Raw genomic sequence first — 20829 nt, 5'->3', positions numbered from 1 at the left:
GCGATCGTTTTTCTGATCGCTGCATTAGTGTCACTAGTGCCGCTAGGTAGCTAGTTATTTTTTTAGGTTCACCGCCAGGTTTTTATAGCGCTAGGTACCCCGATATACTACCCAATAATAGTTTTAACCCCCTGATTGCCCCTAGTTAACCCTTTCACCCCCTTTTGCCAGTGTCACTAAGCAATCGTTTTTCTGATCGCTGCATTAGTGTCACTAGTGTCGTTAGGTAGCTAGTTATTTTTTTAGGTTCACCGCCAGGTTTTTATAGCGTTAGGTACCCCCATATACTACCCAATAATGGTTTTAACCCCCTGATTGCCCCTAGTTAACCCTTTCACCAGCGATCACAGTATAAGTGTCACTGGTGACGCTGGTTAGCCAGTTAGTTATTTAGGTTCCCCTTCAGGTTTTTATATAGCGCCAGGGACCCCCATATATTACCTAATAAAAATTTGAACCCCTTGATTGCCCCTAGTTAACCCTTTCACCACTGATCACCGTATAAGTGTTACGGGTGACTCTGGTTAGTTTGCTTTTTATAGCATCAGGGCACCCACCATTTATTACCCAATAAAGGTTTAACCCCCTGATCACCCGGCGGGTGATATCAATTAGGTTTTAGGGTCAGGGTCTGCGTCGCCCCAGGCAGCGCTAGGTTAGTGCCAGTACCGCTAACACCCACACGCAAAGCATAAACCTCCCGTAGTGGTATAGAATCTGAACAGATCAATATCTGATCTGATCAGATCTATACTAGCGTCCCCAGCAGTTCAGGGTTCCAAAAAAACGCATTGTTAGCGGGATCAGCCCAGATACCTGCTAGCACCTGCATTTTGCCCCTCTGCCCAGCCCACCCAAGTGCAGTATCGATCGATCACTGTCACTTACCAAACACTAAACACATAACTGCAGCGATCGCAGAGTCAGGCCTGATCCCTGCGATCGCTAACAGTTTAAGCATTTTATATTTAAATCCGGAAGGCAGTGCTTGGTTTTCAGGGTCCCGTACGTGGCTAGGCTCCCAAAAAGTCCCCCACATGTGGTATCCCCGTACTCGGGAAAAGCAGCAGAATTTATTTTGGGGTGTAATTTGACTTATGCCCATAGCATGAGTGAGCAAGATATCATTTAGTGACAACTTTGTGCAAAAAAAAAAGTTTGTAATATTCCCGCAACTTGTGGCAAAATATAAAATATTCCATGGACTCAACATGCCTCTCAGTAAATAGCTTGGGGTGTCTACTTTCCAAAATGGGGTCATTTTGGGGGGTTTTGTGCTATTTTGGCATTTTATGGCCTTCAGAACTGTGATAGGTAGTGAGGAGTGAAATCAAAAATTTGCACCCTTAGAAATCCTGAAGGTGGTGATTGGTTTTCGGGGTGCCTTGCACGACTAGACTCCCAAAAAGTCCCACACATGTGGTATCCCCATACTCGGGAGAAGTAGCGGAATATATTTTGGGGTGCAATTCCACATATAACCATGGCATGTGTGAGCAATATATCATTTAGTGACAACTTTTTGTAAAAAAAAAAAAAAATTTTTTATTTTTTGTCATTATTCAATCCCTTGGGACAAAAAAAAAAAAATTCAATGGTCTCAACATGGCCCTCAGCAAATAGCTTGGGGTGTCTACTTTCCAAAATGGGGTCATTTGGGGGGGTTTTGTGCCATCTTGGCATTTTATGGCCTTCAAAACTGTGATAGGTAGTGATAGGTAGTGAGGAGTAAAATAAAAAATGTATGCCCTTAGAAATCCTGAAGGCGGTGCTTGGATTTCGGGGTCCCGTACGCAGCTAGGCTCCCAAAAAGTCCCACACATGTGGTATCCCTGTACTTTTTTTTTGTCATTATTCAATCCCTTAGGACAAAAAATAAAAAATATTCAATGGGCTCAACATACCCATCAGCAATTTCCTTGGGGTGTTTACTTTCCAAAATGGGGTCATTTGGGGGGGGGGGTTGTACTGCCCTGCCATTTTAGCACCTCAAGAAATGAGATAGGCAGTCATAAATTAAAAGCTGTGTAAATTCCAGAAAATGTACTCTAGTTTGTAGACGCTATAACTTTTGCGCAAACCAAAAAATTATACGCTTATTGATATTTTTTTTTACTAAAGACATGTGGCTGAATACATTTTGCCCTCAATGTATGACTAAAATTTAGTTTATTCGATTTTTCTTATAACAAAAAGAAGAAAATATCTTTTTTTTTCAAAATTTTCGCTCTTTTTCCATTTATATCGCAAAAAATAAAAATCGCAGAGGCAATCAAATACCATCAAAAGAAAGCTCTATTTGTGGGAAGAAAAGGACGCAAATTTAGTTTGGGTGCAATATTGCATGACCGCGCAATTACCAGTTAAAGCAGCGCAGTGTGAAATTGGAAAAAAACCTCTGGTCCTTAAGGTGTTTATTGGTCTGGGGCTGTAGTGGTTAAACCTGTTTCTTTATGAAAACAAAGATTACAGTTTAATACACATATTTGTACATTATGTGAGGGGTTAGCTCGGCAGCGGGTGTGTGTGACCCCCTGGATGGGTTCACAACACAAAATCAGGCACAGCAGACAGCGTTGTAGGTGCAAAAAAACAAAAGATGCGGTTTATTTATGCTACATGCAGTGATACATATAACAGCCAAACAAAAATAAAACATGAAAATAAATCCCGGTCAGCTTGACCTCTAACTACACACTTAGATTCCCTGTCTAACAACTGAGTGCAGCCTTGTGCTGCACCAGTCCCTGTTGTAGAGGTTTGCCACACAGGCATTAACTCACCGCACAGAACAGATTTCACACTCCCCAGTCTATACAACACAAAACTGGTTCCAGGATGGAGCATCTCCATAAGCATGCTGGGGTTTTTTGTAGAGGTCTTAATGAGCCCACTTACTTCAGCTGGGCTCATTAACTCTTCCCTTCTAGTTGTACAAGTCTGCATAAAGCCTGAATCTAGGGCACACATATTTCCCATCCTGGATACAACCAGGTGATTTTACCTGCGTGCTGCCACATACCCCCCCCTCTTGTTTCAACCTTGGGGTTGTAACACAAGCAGTCAGACACAAATGTATCCGAGACAAAGCATCCACATTCCCCATTTTAACACCAGGGCGATGCTTAACTGTAAAGTTAAATTCCTGTAGGGCCAGGAACCACCTATTTACCCTTCTATTGGTCTCCTTGTTTTGAGACATCCACTTTAAAGGAGCGTGATCGGTCACCAGGTCAAAGTGCCTACCTAGCAGATAGTACCGAAGGGAATCTAGAGCCCACTTCACTGCTAAACATTCCTTCTCAATCGTGGCGTAATTTACCTCATGGGACTTCAACTTCCTGCTGAGGTAAATGACTGGGTGCTCTTCCCCGTTCCAGACCTGGGATAACACTGCTCCTAACCCAACATCTGATGCATCAGTTTGTACCACAAAGTCCTTAGAGAAGTCTGGTGAGTACAACACTGGCTGGCTACATAAGGCTGTTTTTAAGGACTGAAATGCTTCTTCAGCCTCTGGGGACCATTTAACCATGACCGACTCTTTCCCTTTTGTCAGGTTGGTGAGAGGCACCGCCTGAGAAGCAAAATGGGGAATGAATCGTCGATAATAGCCAGCGATTCCCAGAAAGGCTCGTACCTGTTTCTTGCTGTTGGGACGTGGCCAACTCTGTATGGCCTCGACTTTATTGACTTGGGGTTTTATCACCCCCCTCCCAATAGTGTACCCAAGATATTTGGCCTCCTCCTGTCCAATGGTACACTTCTTTGGATTGGCCGTAAACCCAGCTTCCTGGATAGAGTCTAGGACTGCTTGTACTTTTGGCAAATGTGAGACCCAGTCTGTGCTATGGATAATCACATCATCCAGGTAAGCTGCAGCATATTTCTGATGGGGCCTCAGAATCTTATCCATTTTTCGCTGGAACGTTGCCGGTGCATTCTGTAACCCAAACGGCATTCTCTTATATTGAAATGCCCCATCTGGGGTTACAAACGCAGTTTTCTCCTTGGCCGACTCGGCCAGGGGAATTTGCCAATACCCTTTGGTGAGATCAAGAGTTGTCATATATCGGGCTGTTCCCAGCCGGTCAATCAACTCATCTATACGCGGCATGGGGTAGGTGTAAAATTTTGTAACTTTATTCAATTGTCGAAAATCGTTACAAAACCGCCAGCTCCCATCAGGTTTGGGCACTAGTACGATAGGACTGGACCAGTCACTCTGGGACTCCTCTATCACACCCAATTCCAGCATCCTTTGAACCTCCCCACGTATTGCCTCCCGTCGGGCCTCTGGTATTCTATAAGGTTTTAGTTTTACCCTTTCTCCTGGCGGGGTGATAATGTCATGCTCTACGCCAGATGTTTGTCCCGGCAGCTCAGAGAAAATCTATTTGTTACGAAGTACAAACTCTTTAACCTCCTGTTGTTGGGCTTTCGATAAGGTGTCTGCTATTCCAACCTCAGGAACTAAGCAATTAGGCTGTGCTTGTGACAAAGTCTCTGCGACTAGGGATTCCCTATCCCTCCAGGCTTTCAGCAGATTGACATGATAGATCTGCTCCGGCTTTCGCCTTCCTGGCTGTCTAACCCTGTAGTTCACCTCACTAATTTTTTCAATTACTTCGTATGGACCTTGCCATTTGGCCAGAAATTTGCTTTCAACCGTAGGGACTAGCACCAAGACCCTATCCCCCGGGGAAAAAGTACGGGTCTTGGCCCCACGGTTGTACACTCTCTGCTGTGCTAACTGCGCTTGGGTCAAATGTTCCTTTACGATTGGCATTACCTGTGCAATTCTATCTTGCATCAGGGCGACATGCTCAATCACGCTCCTGTGAGGAGAACTCTCATTTTCCCAAGTTTCCTTGGCGATATCCAGCAGCCCTCTTGGGTGTCTCCCATAGAGCAACTCGAAGGGTGAGAAACCCGTAGAGGATTGGGGTACCTCCCTAATGGCAAACATCAGGTAGGGTATTAGACAGTCCCAATTCTTTCCATCTCTATCCACCACCTTCTTTAACATTTGTTTTAGGGTTTTGTTGAATCTTTCAACCAACCCATCTGTTTGGGGGTGATACACAGATGTACGCAATTGTGTCACTTTGTACAACTTGCATAGTTCCTTCATAACCCTGGACATAAAGGGTGTACCTTGGTCCGTAAGCAGTTCCTTACAAATACCCACGCGGCTAAAAACAAGAGATAGCTCTTTGGCTATGGTTTTGGCCGAGGTATTTCAAAGAGGCATTGCTTCCGGATAACGGGTGGCATAGTCCAATATAACCAAAATGTACTGATGCCCCCTGGCGGACTTCATTATCGGACCTACCAAATCCATTGCGATCCTTTCAAAGGGGACCTCAATGATAGGAAGAGGTACCAGCGGGTTACGGAAATGTGGCATAGGTGCCGACTTCTGACACACCGGGCAGGAGGAACAATAATTTTCTATTTCCTTCATGACCCCAGGCCAATAGAATCTCTGCAATATCCTCTCTCTGGTTTTCTCTGTCCCCAGGTGACCTCCCAGAATGTGCCCATGGGCCAATTCTAACACCAACTTCCTGTAAGGTTTGGGCACCACAAGTTGCTCAATGGTTTCTTCTGCCCTTTGAGCCACTCGATACAGCAGGTCCCTTTCCATAGTGAAGTACGGATAAGTGCAGGTCTTATCTGGGTTCACTAACTCGCCATCTATTTTCACCACATTTTCCCGTGCCTTTATTAGGGTGGGATCTTTTAACTGTTCTGTGGCAAAATTTTCCCTGTGAACCTCAAGATCTGAAAACTCCACAGACGGCATGTTTTCATCTGACGATGTTGGCTCCTCCCCAGTTTCTCGAGTTTCCCCCGCCAATACCGACAAGGGAAATTCAGGAGAGTCCTCACCACTCCCAGATGAATTCTGGTCATCTTCCTGGTCTATAGGGGCACCAGTGGGGGGCTCTGGACAATCCCAGAGTTCCCAGAACTTTGGAAAATCCCTTCCCACAATAGCATCATGTGGTAAGTGAGACACTAACCCCACCTGATGAGAGAGGTTATCTTTGGGGGTCTCAAAAAACACTGAAGTTACAGGATACTCTCGGGTGTCCCCATGCACACAAATAACAGCCACCTTGTTCTTCCCAGAGACCTCTGTAGTAACTAATTCAGCTTTTATCAATGTTACCAGGCTACCTGAATCCAGCAACACATCAACATTTCTACCATTAATACACATTTTACATAAATGTTTCTCAGGTCCCCGAATGGCAGTGCATGCAACTGTCGCAAACAGCGACTGACGTCTTTCCCTTATAAAGTCACATTGCATAGGCTCATCCACAACTGGGCAATTGGCTGCAATATGTCCCTCTTGCCGGCAGCGGTAGCAAATAATCTTTTTCGCTGCCTCTTGCAGCATGGGCTTCCTGGGTTGCTCCCGCCAGACCTTAGGTAGAACTCCCACCCTCTCACTCTCTCCACCCTAACCTCTTGGAGTCATCTTACCCGCCACTGGGGATGATCTGGTCTTAGGGTAGAAAGTCCGTGAGTCCCTGGAAGAGGTGGTCAGGTTCTCTGTAGCCAAGTACCTCTCAACCAGATCCACAAGTTTATCTGCATTTTCTGGGTCTCCATGGCTTACCCATTTTTGGATGGCAGTAGGAAGAGCTCTCAGGAAACGATCCATGACAACACGTTCCACAATGTTTGGTGCGGTCAAAGTCTCTGGCTGCAACCACTTCCTGCTCAGGTGAATGAGATCATACATTTGAGACCTGGGAGGTTTTCCAACCTGAAAAGTCCAATTATGCACACGCTGAGCCCGGACGGCCAGGGTGACACCCAGCCGTGCCAATATTTCTGTTTTTAGTACCACATAGTCTTTTACTTGGTCAGGCTCTAGGTCATAATAAGCTTTCTGCGATTCCCCAGTTAACAGAGGGGCCACCAGTCCAGCCCATTGCTCCTTAGGCCACTTTTCCCTTTCAGCAGTCCTTTCAAATGTGGTCAAAAACACCTCCGGATCATCCTCTCCAGTCATTTTTGTCAGTAAACGGCTCACACCAAAGGATGCGGTATTATTGTAACCACTTGCTTCATTGGTCTGCGGACGTTGCTGTATCAATGTCTCTATTTTCTGTTGAAAACTCTGCTCTTGCTTCTGCAACAGGTCTATGAAGCGGGCTTCAGATTGCTGCTAGGCTTGTTGCTGAGCTTCCAAACTCTGCTGGTGAGCCTTCTGCTGAGCTTCCAGACTCTGCTGCAAAGTCGCATTTGTCTGCTGCTGGGCTGCAAGGCTCTGTTGTTGAGCTGCAAGGCTCCTTTGTAAACTCGCATTTGTCTGCTGCTGATTGGCATTTGCTAGAGCCAGCTGTCTCAGTATCTCCTCCATGCTGGCCTTAAAAAAAAAAAAACTGCCAAAATTCTCCACCAACTGTGAGGGGTTAGCTCGGCAGCGGGTGTGTGTGACCCCCTGGATGGGTTCACAACACAAAATCAGGCACAGCAGACAGCGTTGTAGGTGCAAAAAAACAAAAGATGCGGTTTATTTATGCTACATGCAGTGATACATATAACAGCCAAACAAAAATAAAACATGAAAATAAATCCTGGTCAGCTTGACCTCTAACTACACACTTAGATTCCCTGTCTAACAACTGAGTGCAGCCTTGTGCTGCACCAGTCCCTGTTGTAGAGGTTTGTCACACAGGCATTAACTCACCGCACAGAACAGATTTCACACTCCCCAGTCTATACAACACAAAACTGGTTCCAGGATGGAGCATCTCCCTAAGCATGCTGGGGTTTTTTGTAGAGGTCTTAATGAGCCCACTTACTTCAGCTGGGCTCATTAACTCTTCCCTTCTAGTTGTACAAGTCTGCATAAAGCCTGAATCTAGGGCACACATATTTCCCATCCTGGATACAACCAGGTGATTTTACCTGCGTGCTGCCACAATTACTAAAGTGGTAATTTTACTTTTTACAGTTCACTCAGCTTGCTCAATTTGCATGACACTACAGCTGTTTACACACACACACACACACACACACACACACACATGCACAATGGGTGTATGCAATGCAATTTAACCTGTGTCAAAGAAACGGAGGGGGTCATTGTTCCTTAAAGCGGGAGTCCGCCGGGACTCCGCGTTTTATTTTTTTTTTAAAAGCCAGCAGCTACAAATACTGCAGCTGCTGACTTTTAAAATAGTGACACTTACCTGTCCAGCGCGCCCGCAATGTCGGCACCCGAAGCCGTTCTCTAGATCGTCTGTTGGGTGCTGCCGCCGCCATCTTGGGTATGGGAATCAGGAAATGGAGCCTTTCGGCTTCATTTCCCGGTTCCCTACTGCGCATGCGCGAATCGAGCTGCGCAATAAGGACGGTCCCCGCTGCCTCTGGGATCTGTGTGTTTCCCAGGAGGCAGTGGGGCACTTGCGGAAAGGGGCGGGCACTTGCGCAAAGGGGCATAATCTACGCCCCTTTCCGCAGAGAGCTATCCCGGAAGTGGGTGCAGAATACCTGTACTGTACAGGTATCTGCACCCCCCTCCCCCCTGAAAGGTGCCAATTGTGGCGCCGGAGGGGGGGAGGGTTCCGATGAGCGGAGGTCCACTTTAGGGTGGACCTCCGCTTTAAACTATAAGACAGCGTTCCTTATTTTCCAAACTTTACTTGTCAGGGAAAAAGGCCTTTTTTATGACACTAATCTTTTAACATTTCACTTTATTTATTTTTATCAATTTTATTAAGTGCATTGGGTGTGGCTCCAATGACCATGCTCCAAGTTGATTTCCTTTGATAAACAGGACACACAACCCTTGAAAGGGCTTGACCATAAAATACACACTATAGGGTGTATGTTATTTATACAGACATCCCTACATAATCATATACAACCTGAAACCAGAAGCCATGAGAGACTATACAAAATGGCCGCCGGCGCCGCCGCTAGATCGATCCCCCTGTGTTCAGTGGAGAGGGGAGGGGGCTTGATCTGTGCAGCCAATGAATCGGCTTCTTTTTTCACAATTCTGAAGCTGGGGTTAGCTGCACAGATCGGCCCCTCCCCTCTCCACTGAACACACACCGCCGCTCGTGGAGTTTGCTCTGCTCTTGTCCTTCTCGGTGTAAAGCCCAGGCCAGCAATGATGTAACTGTAATGTACAGGGGGGAGGGTAGTAACTATGTACAGGGGGGTTACTATGTACAGAGGGGGTTGACAATGTACAGGGGGGTTACTATGTACAGGGGGGTTACTATGTACAGGGGGTAACTATGCACAGCAGGGTAACTATGCATGGGGGTAACTATGCACAAGCGAAGGTACTATATACAGGGGGTTACTATGTACAGGGGGAGGTAACTATGTATGAAGGGGGTTACTATGCACAGGGGGGGTAACTAGGGGGGGAGGGGTAACTATATACAGGGGGAGGTGGGTAACTATGGCTCTGCCTGGGACATTGATGTAAGGACTGAGGCTGGGGACACTGGTGTAAGGACTGACTCTTCTGGAGGCAACTAATGTAAGGAGGGACTCTGCTGGGATCACCTGATGCAAGGAGGGACTCTGCTGGGGCACCTGATGCAAGGAGGGACTCTACTGGGGCACCTGATGCAAGGATGGACTCTGCTGGGGCACCTGATGCAAGGACAGACTCTGCTGGTGGCAGGCGACATGGCAGGTGACACGCTCAGGGATCCCACTGATTCTGCATTATGGTGAGTTGAATGATTTAATTTTATATTACAATGTAATAATAGAAATAATGCACTTCAATCATCCTGCCACCATAACAACCATGGTGCCGGGGTGATTGAAGCGCTGACACCAGGTGTTGATTGTTAAACTCTGGAATACACATATTTGTATTGTGGTGTAGGATCTGAGGCTGCTGTCCCTACATACCTCTCCCTGTTCCCCCTTTCCACCTTTTCCCACTCCATCCCTCATTCATGCCACACCTACAGATGCATGCCCCACTCCCTAATTATAATGCGACTCCACCTAAAGCCAAAAAAGTGTCCCTAAAATTTTTTATACAATGTTGGCAACTATGAAGTGATCAAGGACACTGGGGCAAGCAAACATTGCAGTCTGTGAGCGTACATGCAGTGTACAAGGCTGTTGTACACTCACAGGCTGCAGCAATGGTTGGCATGCAGCTGATCTGTGTGAGAGCAGTAAGAATCAATGTTTACTTTCAGTTTCCATTAAGTACTATGTGATTGGACACAGCAATCACATGGTACAAGGCCATGTAATCACCCGGACACAATGTGATCCGCTGTGTTTGGGACACACACTGATCACTGGGGTCCTGCATGCGAGCACTGTGAGCTGTGCAGGAAATGGGTTGAGCTACAGATAAGTTAACCTGCATTGGCACTACTTCCTATGCGCTGTTTATAGACTGTGGGCAGTCAAGAAGCGGTTAAGCACAGAACCACTCTTCACTAATATTCATATACAACAGTAAAAACAGATTCAGCACCTTGCTAATGTCTTCTAGAGTTGTTGGAAAAAGGAGTACCTTTGCAACCTTCAAAATCATGGCAAATTGCAAATTGCAAACTAGCAAACCCAACCTACAAATGGGCAAAATAGTCCCCTTGAAAGAAAAGAATGCTCAATGCAACCATTGGCCTATGGATCTCATTACCATGACTGTGCAAAGTAATGATGGTATAGCACCCCAGAAAAAGAGGCTGGTGAACTTGGCCTTATTCCCCCAGTTAGAACACACAGCCAGGTGCATAGCATTTTCTCCATTCTATCACTGGCTCAAACAAACAACCTAAAGGTGTCTTTTTTTTGGTTTTATTGGAACATAGAACTTAGATGGGGAGATGGGATACCCCAGAACTGAATGATTTGAGGATTCTTCTCTAGCTTGCTGAGCTAAACAAAAATTGTCCCAAAGAATATAATGCAGACAGAAGACTAGGGTTTTTTTTTCCAATGGACAAACATACAGCTGGGCACAGTAACTCATTTCCAGGACCAGGGGCAATTATTCAAACGGCCACAGGGAGACACAAACTCACACTACCATAAGTCAGCTGAACACTTCTCCTCCAACTTCCTCCTTGTAGTCTCTCCAGAGAAGTTCTTCAGACCCAAACAAACTCCAAACTAAGCTTTTGCGTATAGGCCCCCCATTTGAAGCCCCAGCCTGGGACCTTGATGTCTTTCTGGTGGCACCTTCAGAAATTCTGCCCCGGGGCAGAGCCCCTGCACAGTGGTCTCCTTAAGCAGGACTAGACCCAGGAACTCTGCTCCTCTGCCTGGGACCCCAGTATATTTATGAGCTTTTACACCACCTCCTGAGCATATCCCCCTAGGGATTGGCTAGAGGCCCATAAATATTTAGGCTGCTTACTCTGTTCTTCCACCCACTATGATTTTGGAACCCTCTAGAATAAAGGGAAAGGTAATCAGAGCAGTAGCCTGTGAGACACTAAGCAGACCAAATAATGAATCCCTGCTCCACTAATTACAGTGGAACTAAACTCAATTTACCTAGCAGCCTACTCTACACTAGGGAAGTGCTACATCTGTAAGGTTCAGAAAAGAGAAGTCAAGGTAATTTAAAAAAAGTAGCATGTTGCTACATTCTCCTCTGAAAATAAACTCATAAACTGTTATCTGTGCCACCCTAAAGACATCAGTAATGACTTTACAAGTTTTACAGTATGATAATATTTTCAATATTCTTCCATGTTCTCCCACTTTTCTTTTTCAGGTGTTCCAATAATAACCTTCTCTTGCAATCTTTGAACTTGATTCTCAATTGTTTAATATTTGAAATCATAGATTTCGATGGGGAGTATAATTTTACACATAAATTGTTTTATTGCCTTTAAATCGTTTTGGCCCTTTCTCGCTGCACAGTTAGAAGATGCTAGGTATAGCGCGTCCCTCTTTTCATTGTGTCTTTGGTTTCTGTTTCATGCACATGTAATTGCTGGGGCTAGACATCCTATGATTTATCTGATGATCATCTATGAATATCTGCACACATTTTTGATGAAAGGTTCCTACGATCTGGGAAATGGCATTTGGATCAAGTCACTGTCTGCCAACGCTGTTGAGATTTTGGATCAGTTATAGAGATCACACTTGCAAAGCTTAGATTAGGGAAGCATAACAAACACACATTTGGTGTCAGGGTTGATGGCTGGGATGTCATGGCTAGAGCAGGCATGTCATGAGTCAGTGGGATAGGAGCCAGAACCCTGGAGTGCTTACCATAGACTACAACCATAGACTACAAAAAATGGCTATTGCTTAGAGCTAGAATGAAGTGGTTGCTGTGGGCGAATTTGGCAGGAAACAGAAGTTATTGACCATAACCCAAATGACCTGACACCAGTCAGAGGATATTCCGGATATTCCCAGAGTTCCTTTTGGATAGGAAAAGTCACTAAAGAGGCCACAGGGGCACAAGAGGGAACTATGATCTTGGGACAGGGAGAACAGGCTGCCACAAAGTCTTTAACCACATGCCGACCGGGCCATAGCCGAAAGACGGCTACAGCATGGTTGGCTTATTCTGGGTGGATGTCCTCACAGAATCATGCTTCCGCGCGCCCCCTGGGAACATTCGTGACCGCCGGGCATGGTAAATGGCCGCGGATAGTGGCCATTTACCACGTGATCGCTCCGTCAAATGACGGAGCTTCACTTGTAAATAAACCAGCGTCATGACATGGTGCTGGTTACTCCCCCCCTATCTGTACCGATTGGTACAGTGTGAGAGGAGAGAGGGAGAGATTGTTTGCAGCGCTGTGGGCACTACAGATCCAGCCCACAGCACTGCTCAGTGCCCATACTATGCCAGTACTCTGCAATACTATGCAATACTGTGCAATACTCTGCAATACTAGGTAATGCTGTGCAATACTCTGCCAATACTCTGCCAATACTTGCCAATACTCTACCAATACTCTACCAATACTCTACCAATACTCTACCAATACTCTACCAATACTCTACCAATACTCTGCAATAAATTTTAACAGAAACAATTTTTTTTTTACCGAATTTTCAGTCTTTTTTTATTTATAGCACAATAAATAAAAAACCCAGCAGTGATTAAATACTGGTGATTGCATGACTGAGTAATTGTCATTCAAAGTGTGAGAGCACCGAAAGCTGAAAATTGGCCTGGTTAGGAAGAGGGTTTAAGTGCCCAGTGGGTAAGTGGTTAATGTCTTTTTTACTCCTGGCTACCAATAGCAACAGTACAGAAATTCGAATTTCCTGTGGATCACTGGATGATCTCCCAGTTTGGAGCTGTGAACCCTAAGGAGAATCTTGATCCTGAGATTCTCTGATACTAGAGTTTTACTTAGAGGAATGGGGGTTTTATGAGGAATGGCACTGTTAGAATTTGAGGAGGAAACATGGGTTATGTATCCTGGAGGACTGCAGGGGCATTACATAACCTAAAGGGCATCACAAGATATTCGTAATGCCTACCTCGAGTTTTGAACCAGGTCTTTCATTTATCTTTCTTGTTTATGGTCATGCAGATGGTAAGCCTCCCCTTAGATGATCTTGACTTCATCAGCCATGACATTCAGACCTTGGTACTAAATGCAAGGTTTTAGGGTTCCTTCTTACTTCTCAATGAAAAAAATGCCAATTTCAGCTGGCGGGGGGAATTTATGACTGAAGCCTGAATTTCCATAACTGCATTTGGACATAGCCTGAGTCTTGGGAACTGAATGTTCGCAGATTCTACTCTGAGGAGGAATGGATCCAGCGATCAAGTTGATAGCACAGTCAATACAGCTGTGAGGAAGCAAGGTGCCAGGGGACCCAGCATAGGCTGCAGAAACCTGGGGGATGGTCTAAGCATGAGCCAGTGGAACTACTTTTGTAATAAGAATGGGGGGAAGACATTGGGAATGGCAGAAGGAGCTCCAAGAAAGGAGTTTTTGAGAGTGAACCAATTTATTTCAGTGAGTTTTACTGCAACTAAGGAAGACCAGGATGCCAGAAAAAAAACCAGGGAAAAGAGGGTTTACTGATGTAACGCCCCAATGAAAATCTCAAGGGGTACTATTTGGTGATGTATGGGGCAATTCAAAAATAAAGTTCCTTCAATGGCTGCCACAGAGAGAGGAATGAAAATGGGTTCCAGGATATAGGGCAAGTGTGCCCCAGTGAAATCTGCCATGGCCTTAAAGTCATTAAAGGTAGGAATGATCTCTGGCGTAGAGATGGATAGTAAGAGTAGAAGAATTAGCTGCCAGTTGGTCCCTTAGTTGGTCCCGCCCCAAGGCATACTACAACCAGGACTTTCCCTGACACTGCAGATGTTAGATCAACAGATTATTTACATGGTAGACAACCCAGCTCTGCCAGGGTTCATTAGTTCAACAGATGCAGATTCCTGGCAGGGAACATTTGCTTCTTTAAATGCAGTAGGACAGGGTACAAGTTAGAAGCTGGTGGCTATGCTTCTGTGAGTGTTCCTGGAACTGAAAATCAATTTTAATGGAAAAAAAATCAAATCATCTATGAAGAACAGCAGTTCTCTGCCCATAAACTCATCTTCAACACGATTGGATGGTCCTTGCCAAAAGGTGACCATCACGGCTTTATTCCTGGTCAGTTCGGCCACCAGGGTTCAGAATTATGTTGCTTACTGGTCCACTGTCATGTTTCCTTGATGAAGTGATAGGAGGGTTCTAGCAGTGGAGTGGCATATCTATAATTATTGAAGATGCATCAAAAGGCAACTTGAAAGTCTGAGTAATCTTAAATCAAGAGAAGAGGCCCAAGCCAGGGCATCATCAGATAAGACAGAGATTATGTAGGCCACCTTGGAATGATGAGTGGGGAAATTCTGGGATAGGGATGAGCCAAACACCCCCGGTTCGGTTCACATCAAAACTTTCGAACGGACAGCAAATTCGTACAAACTTTAGAACCCCATTGAAGTCTATGGGACTAGAACGTTCGAAATAAAAAGTGCTAATTTTAATGGCTAATATGCAAGAAACTGTCCTAAAAAGGGTTTGGGGACCTGGCTCCTGGGGGTATAGTATGCCTGTGAATTGCCACGTGTTTCCCGTGTTTAGAACAATCCCTGAACAAAATGACATTTAACGGGAAAAAAAGTCATTTAAAACTGCTTGCATTTTTAATGTAATATCTGGTTCCGACAATATGGATGGAAATCATTGAGAAAAATGGCATGGGTAGTCCCCTCTGCCCATTACCAGCCCCTTTGGGTCTTGTACGGATATTAAGGGGAACCCCGTACCCATATTAAAAAAAGGAAAGACGTGGGGCCCCCAGGCCCTATATACTCAGAACAGCAGTATACAGGCGGTGCAAACAAGACAGGGACTGTGTAGGTTTGTTGTGTTAAGTAGAATCTGTTAGTAATTTTGAACTGGTACATTTTTTAAGTGTAGCTCCAGTCAAAAAATCTATTTTTAAGCTTTTTGGAAAACATAGGGAAGGGTTATCACCCCTGTATAATTTGTTTTGCCGTCCATCTTTTTTCATCTCACTTCCTGTTGTCTTTTTCAGTTTGCAAGTAGGAGACGTTTGTAAGTTGGATGTTTGAAAGTAGGGGCTTGCCCTATATGCTCTGCAGAAATGGCGGAACAAGGTGTTGGTGTTGCTACAACATTGTAAGCCCTCAAAGTGACTCTTGGTGGGCGCTGGAACGCCCTCCTGTGAACGATTATATCAAGAATTGTAATTACATGCCATTGTTGAACAGTGGTAGAAAAATTGGGCCTTTGGTGGTTGTGGTGCTGGTGCCACAACACTATAAGTCCTCACAGTTACTCTCGGTGGGCACAGGAGCAGGCTGTGAAATATTGTATCAAGAATTGTAATTACATGCCCCTGTTAAACAGGGGCTGAAAAATTGGGCCTTAGGCACTGGTGCTGGTGCCACGACACTGCAACCTCTTCCATATACTCTAGTTGTAGTGCAGGAATGAGCCCTGCTGCAAAGCATTGCATCAAAAATTGTAATTAAATGCCCCTGTTAAACAGGGGCTGAAAAATTGGGCTGGTGGCATCACCCAGAACCAAAAATGTTCTTCCAACATTTCAGCGGAGGAGGAAGAGGATAGACAATCAACATAACAGGACAGTCACTCAGCATCAGCATAGGCAGTCTTGAAGGGATGTGATATTTAAAAAAAAAAAATATTCGGTTACATCAGCTTCAGGTGCTTGGTAGCTGTGGGTGATCCAAGACTGATTCATCTTTATGAAGGTCAGTCGATCAACCGAGTCAGTGGACAGGCGCACCCTGTAATTGGTAACAAAGCCACCAGCAGCACTGAAGGTGCATTCCAAAAGAACGCTGGATGTAGGAGATGCCAGTAGCTCAATTGCATACTGTGCAAGCTCTGGCCAGTGATCCATCCTCAAGACCCAGTAAGCCAGAGGATTTTCGGTGGGAAAGGTGTCCAAGTCTGACCTTGCCCGTAGGTATTCCTGCACCATGTAAATCAGATGCTGGTGATGGTTGCTGGAACCGATCATACCTTGGGGCTGCGGACTAAAAAATTGTCTGAACGCATCGGTCAGACGGCCACCTTCTCCACCGCTCCTTCTGACCGATGCCTCAGCAACACGTTGTCCAGGACCAGGAGTTTGTAACCTCCCAGTCTCTGGGAACGCGTTGCACAGACCTTTTTGCAAGGCCTCCCGGAGATGTCTCATCCTCTGCTCCCTCTGCGATGGCAAGATAAGGTCGGCAACCTTACCCTTGTACCGTGAATCAAGGAGAGTGGCCAGCCAGTAATGGTCCCTCTCCTTGATCCGAAGAATACGATGATCCTTGCGCAGGCTTTGCAGGATCGGGGAGGCCATGCAGTGTAGGTTAGCTGAGGCATTCGGTCCACAGTCCTCTGGGTCACTAAGGACAACATGATCCGCAGCTACCTCCTCCCAGCCACGTACAAGTCCACGGGTTTCTTGGGACTGTAAATTATCCCTACAAGACTGCTGCTGATGCTGAGTGCCAGCCTCCACCTCCATGCTGACACAATCATCCTCCTCCTCCTCCTCCTGTGTGATGGGTGGGACTGCCTCTGTTCTGCCTCAAGTGCCCTGTCCATTATTCCACGCAGCGTATGCTCCAACAGGTGGACAAGAGGTACAATGTCACTGATGCATGCACTGTCACTGCTCACCATCCTTGTGGCCTCCTCAAACGGTGACAGGACAGTGCATGCATCCCTGATCATGCCCCACTGGCGTGGTGAGAAAAAACCGAGCTCCCCTGACCCTGTCCTGGTGCCGTAGTCGCACAGGTACTCATTGATGGCCCTCTGCTGTGCGTGCACCCACTGCAGCATGGCCAACGTTGAGTTCCACCTGGTGGGCATGTCACATATAAGGCGGTTCTTGGGCAGGTTCAACTGCTTTTGGAGCTCAGCCAGCCGAGCACAGGCATTAAATGATCGGCGGAAATGCACACAGACTTTCCTGGCCTGCTTCAGGACATCCTGTAAGCCTGGGTACCTGCCCAAGAACCTCTGCACCACCAGGTTAAGGATGTGAGCCACACAGGGCACATGGGTCAGTTGTCCCTGTCGGAGGGCGGAGAGGAGGTTGGTGCCATTGTCGCAAACCACCATTCCTGGCTTAAGCTGGCGTGGCCTGCCCCTGCAGAGCTGACAAAATATCTTCCCCAGTGTGGCTCCTGTCCCCCAAACAAACCAGCGCAAGCACAGCATGGCATTGTTTTGCCTGCGTACTTGCGTAGCCCCTTGAACGCCTATGGAGCACTGCTGATTCTGAGGACAGAGCACTGGAAGAGGCCATGGAGGAAGAAGAAGAGGAGGGGGTGGAGGAGAGATGTGTGTCACAACCCATAGTAGCATTTTGGAGGCGTGGTGGCGGAACAACCTCCAACACTACTGCACCTTGTCCTGCATCCTTCCCAGCTGCCAGAAGAGTGACCCAATGGGCCGTGAAAGACAGGTAACGTCCCTGTCCATGCCTGCTGGACCATGAGTCAGCGGTAATATGCACCTTACCACTGACCGCCCTGTCCAGCGAGGCAAGGACATTGCCTTCCACATGCCGGTAGAGAGCCGGAATCGCCTTCCGTGAGAAAAAGTGGAGTTTGGGGACCTGCCACTGAGGAACCGCACATTGTACAAACTCACGGAAGGGGGCCGAGTCTACTAACTGAAAAGGCAGCAGTTGAAGTGCTAGCAATTTAGCCAAGCTAGCATTCAACCGCTGGGCATGTGGATGGCTGGGAGTGAACTTATATGTCTGGTCAAGCATGTGGTGCCCAAGCGGCTGATGTTTTGGCCACGCGAGATACGCTTGAGACATATGTTGCAAATAGCAGCGGTGCGATCTGATGCACTCGTCTCAAAAAAGACCCACACCAGAGAACTTTTAGAATAACGCGCAGAAGCACAGCGCCCTGCACAGGCGGAGCTCTGCGGTGTGATTCAGTCGGTGTGCTGCCCCTAAGCTGGCCCCCGGAGGGCATCCTGCCTCATTAGACATGTGCCTCCTCCTCCTCTCTCCTACCAGGCACCCACATGAAGTCAGTGCCCTCATCATCCCCTCCCTCTTCATCGCTGGAGCAAACCTGGCAGTATGCTGCAGCTTGTGGAACATGACTGCCAGATTGCTGTCCTTCTTGAGCATCCCCTCTCTCTGCGCTCACGCTACTGCCTTCCTCTAGCTGAGTATCATCATCAGAGCCTAGAAAACACTGGGCATCCTCCTGGAGCATGTACCCAACACTGTGCTCAAAGAGTTCAGGGGACTCCTCAGGAGGACGTGGTGGGTCTTGGGAAGGAGTCATTGATGATGACATTGAGACGAGGGAATGATGCGTTGGCAGCTGCTTTGCTAGTACCCTGAGCCTGGGTGAGAGAGGATGAGGAGGATAAAGAGTGCTTGGTCATCCACTCTACCAAGTCTTCGGCATGATGCGGCTCAACACGTCCAGCTGCTGAGAAGAAAGACAATCGTGTCCCATGGCCACGTGCTGATGATGACGATGCACCGCATCCACGACCAGCACTGTTGTCTCTAGACACAGACCCCGCTTGCCCTCTTTTATCGGCTCGTGCCTGTTTGCCTCTTCTTGCTGGCCTTCCAGACATAGTAATGGCCTGCAGGGAGATGGGAAAACCAGCAATTGGGGTAGCTTCAGGTGTATACTGTGCAGGAGGAACATTACACCCACGGTAAATGCTGCAGATGCCTCTCCCAGATACTCTAGTTGGAGTGCAGGAATGAGCCCTGCTGCAAAACATTGCATCAAAGTTGTAATTACATGACCCTGTTAAACAGGGGCTTAACAATTAGGCCATAGGCACTGGTGCTGGTGCCACGACACTGCAAACTCTCCCAGATACTCTAGTTGGAGTACAGGAATGAGCCCTGCTGCAAAGCATTGCATCAATATTGTAATTACATGCCCCTGTTAAAAAGGGGCTGAAAAATTGGGCCTTAGGCACTGGTGCTGGTGCCACGACACTGCATCCTCTCCCAGATACTCTACTTGGAGTGCAGGAATGAGCCCTGCTGCAAAGCATTGCATCAAAAATTTTAATTACACACCCCTGTTAAACAGGGGCTGAAAAATTGGGCCATAGCCACTGGTGGCGTCACCCAGAACCAAAAATGTTCTTCCAAGCTATCAGCAGGATCATTGAGGAACATGACTGCCAGATTGCTGTCCTTCTTGAGCATCCCCTCTCTCTACGCTCACACTACTGCCTTCCTCTAGCTGGGTATCATCATCAGAACCTTCAAAATGCTGAGCATCCTCTTGGAGCATGTACCCAACACTGTGCTCAAACAGTTCGGGGGACTCCTCAGGAGGACATGGTAGGTCTAGGGAAGGAGTGACTGATGATATTGAGACGAGGGAAGAGGACGCGTTGGAAGCTGCTTTGCTAGTACCCTGAGCCTGGGTGAGAGAGGATGAGGAGGATGAGGAGGGCTTGGTCATCTACTCTACCAAGTCTTCGGCATGATGCGGCTCAATACGTCCAGCTGCTGAAAATAAGGACAAGTGTTTCCCATGGCCACGTGCTGATTACGATGCACCGCGTCCACGACCAGCACTGTTGTCTCTAGACACAGAGCCTGCTTGCCCTCTTTTATTGGCTCGTGACTGTTTGCCTCTCCTTGTTGGCCTTCTAGACATGGTAATGGCCTGAAGGGAGATGGGAAAACCAGCAATTGGGTAGTGTATATTGTGCTGGAGGCACACAACACCCACTAACTCCTGCAGATGCCTTTATTATAGAACAGGAATTAAAGGGTAGCTACTGGTGTATACTGTGCTGTGCTGGAGGCACACAACACCAACTAACTCCTGCAGATGGCAGATGGCTCAATTAGAGAAGAGCTATATAGGTGGATAATGGTGTATACTGGGGTCAGGGCACACAGACAACACCCACAATCTCCTACAGCTGACTGAAAGCTCTATTACAGAAGAGCAATATAGCTAGCTATATAGGTGGATATAATGGTGTATAGTGCGATCAGGGCACGCAGACAACACGCACAATCTCCTACAACTGACTGCAAGCTCTATTACAGAAGATCAATATAGCTAGCTATATAGGGGGATATAATGGTGTATAGTGCGGTCAGGGCACGCAGACAACACGCACAATCTCCTACAACTGACTGCAAGCTCTATTACAGAAGTGTAATATAGCTAGCTATATAGGTGGATATAATGGTGTATAGTGCGGTCAGGGCACGCAGACAACACGCACAATCTCCTACAACTGACTGCAAGCTCTATTATGGAAGAGCAATATAGCTAGCTATATAGGTGGATATAAT

Source organism: Lithobates pipiens, unplaced genomic scaffold (genome assembly GCF_037356315.1).
Source record: "Lithobates pipiens isolate NorthernLeopardFrog02 unplaced genomic scaffold, aLitPip1_a1.2 Scaffold_16, whole genome shotgun sequence".
NCBI lineage: Eukaryota > Metazoa > Chordata > Amphibia > Anura > Ranidae > Lithobates > Lithobates pipiens.
Note: the sequence above shows the minus strand (reverse complement) of the source record.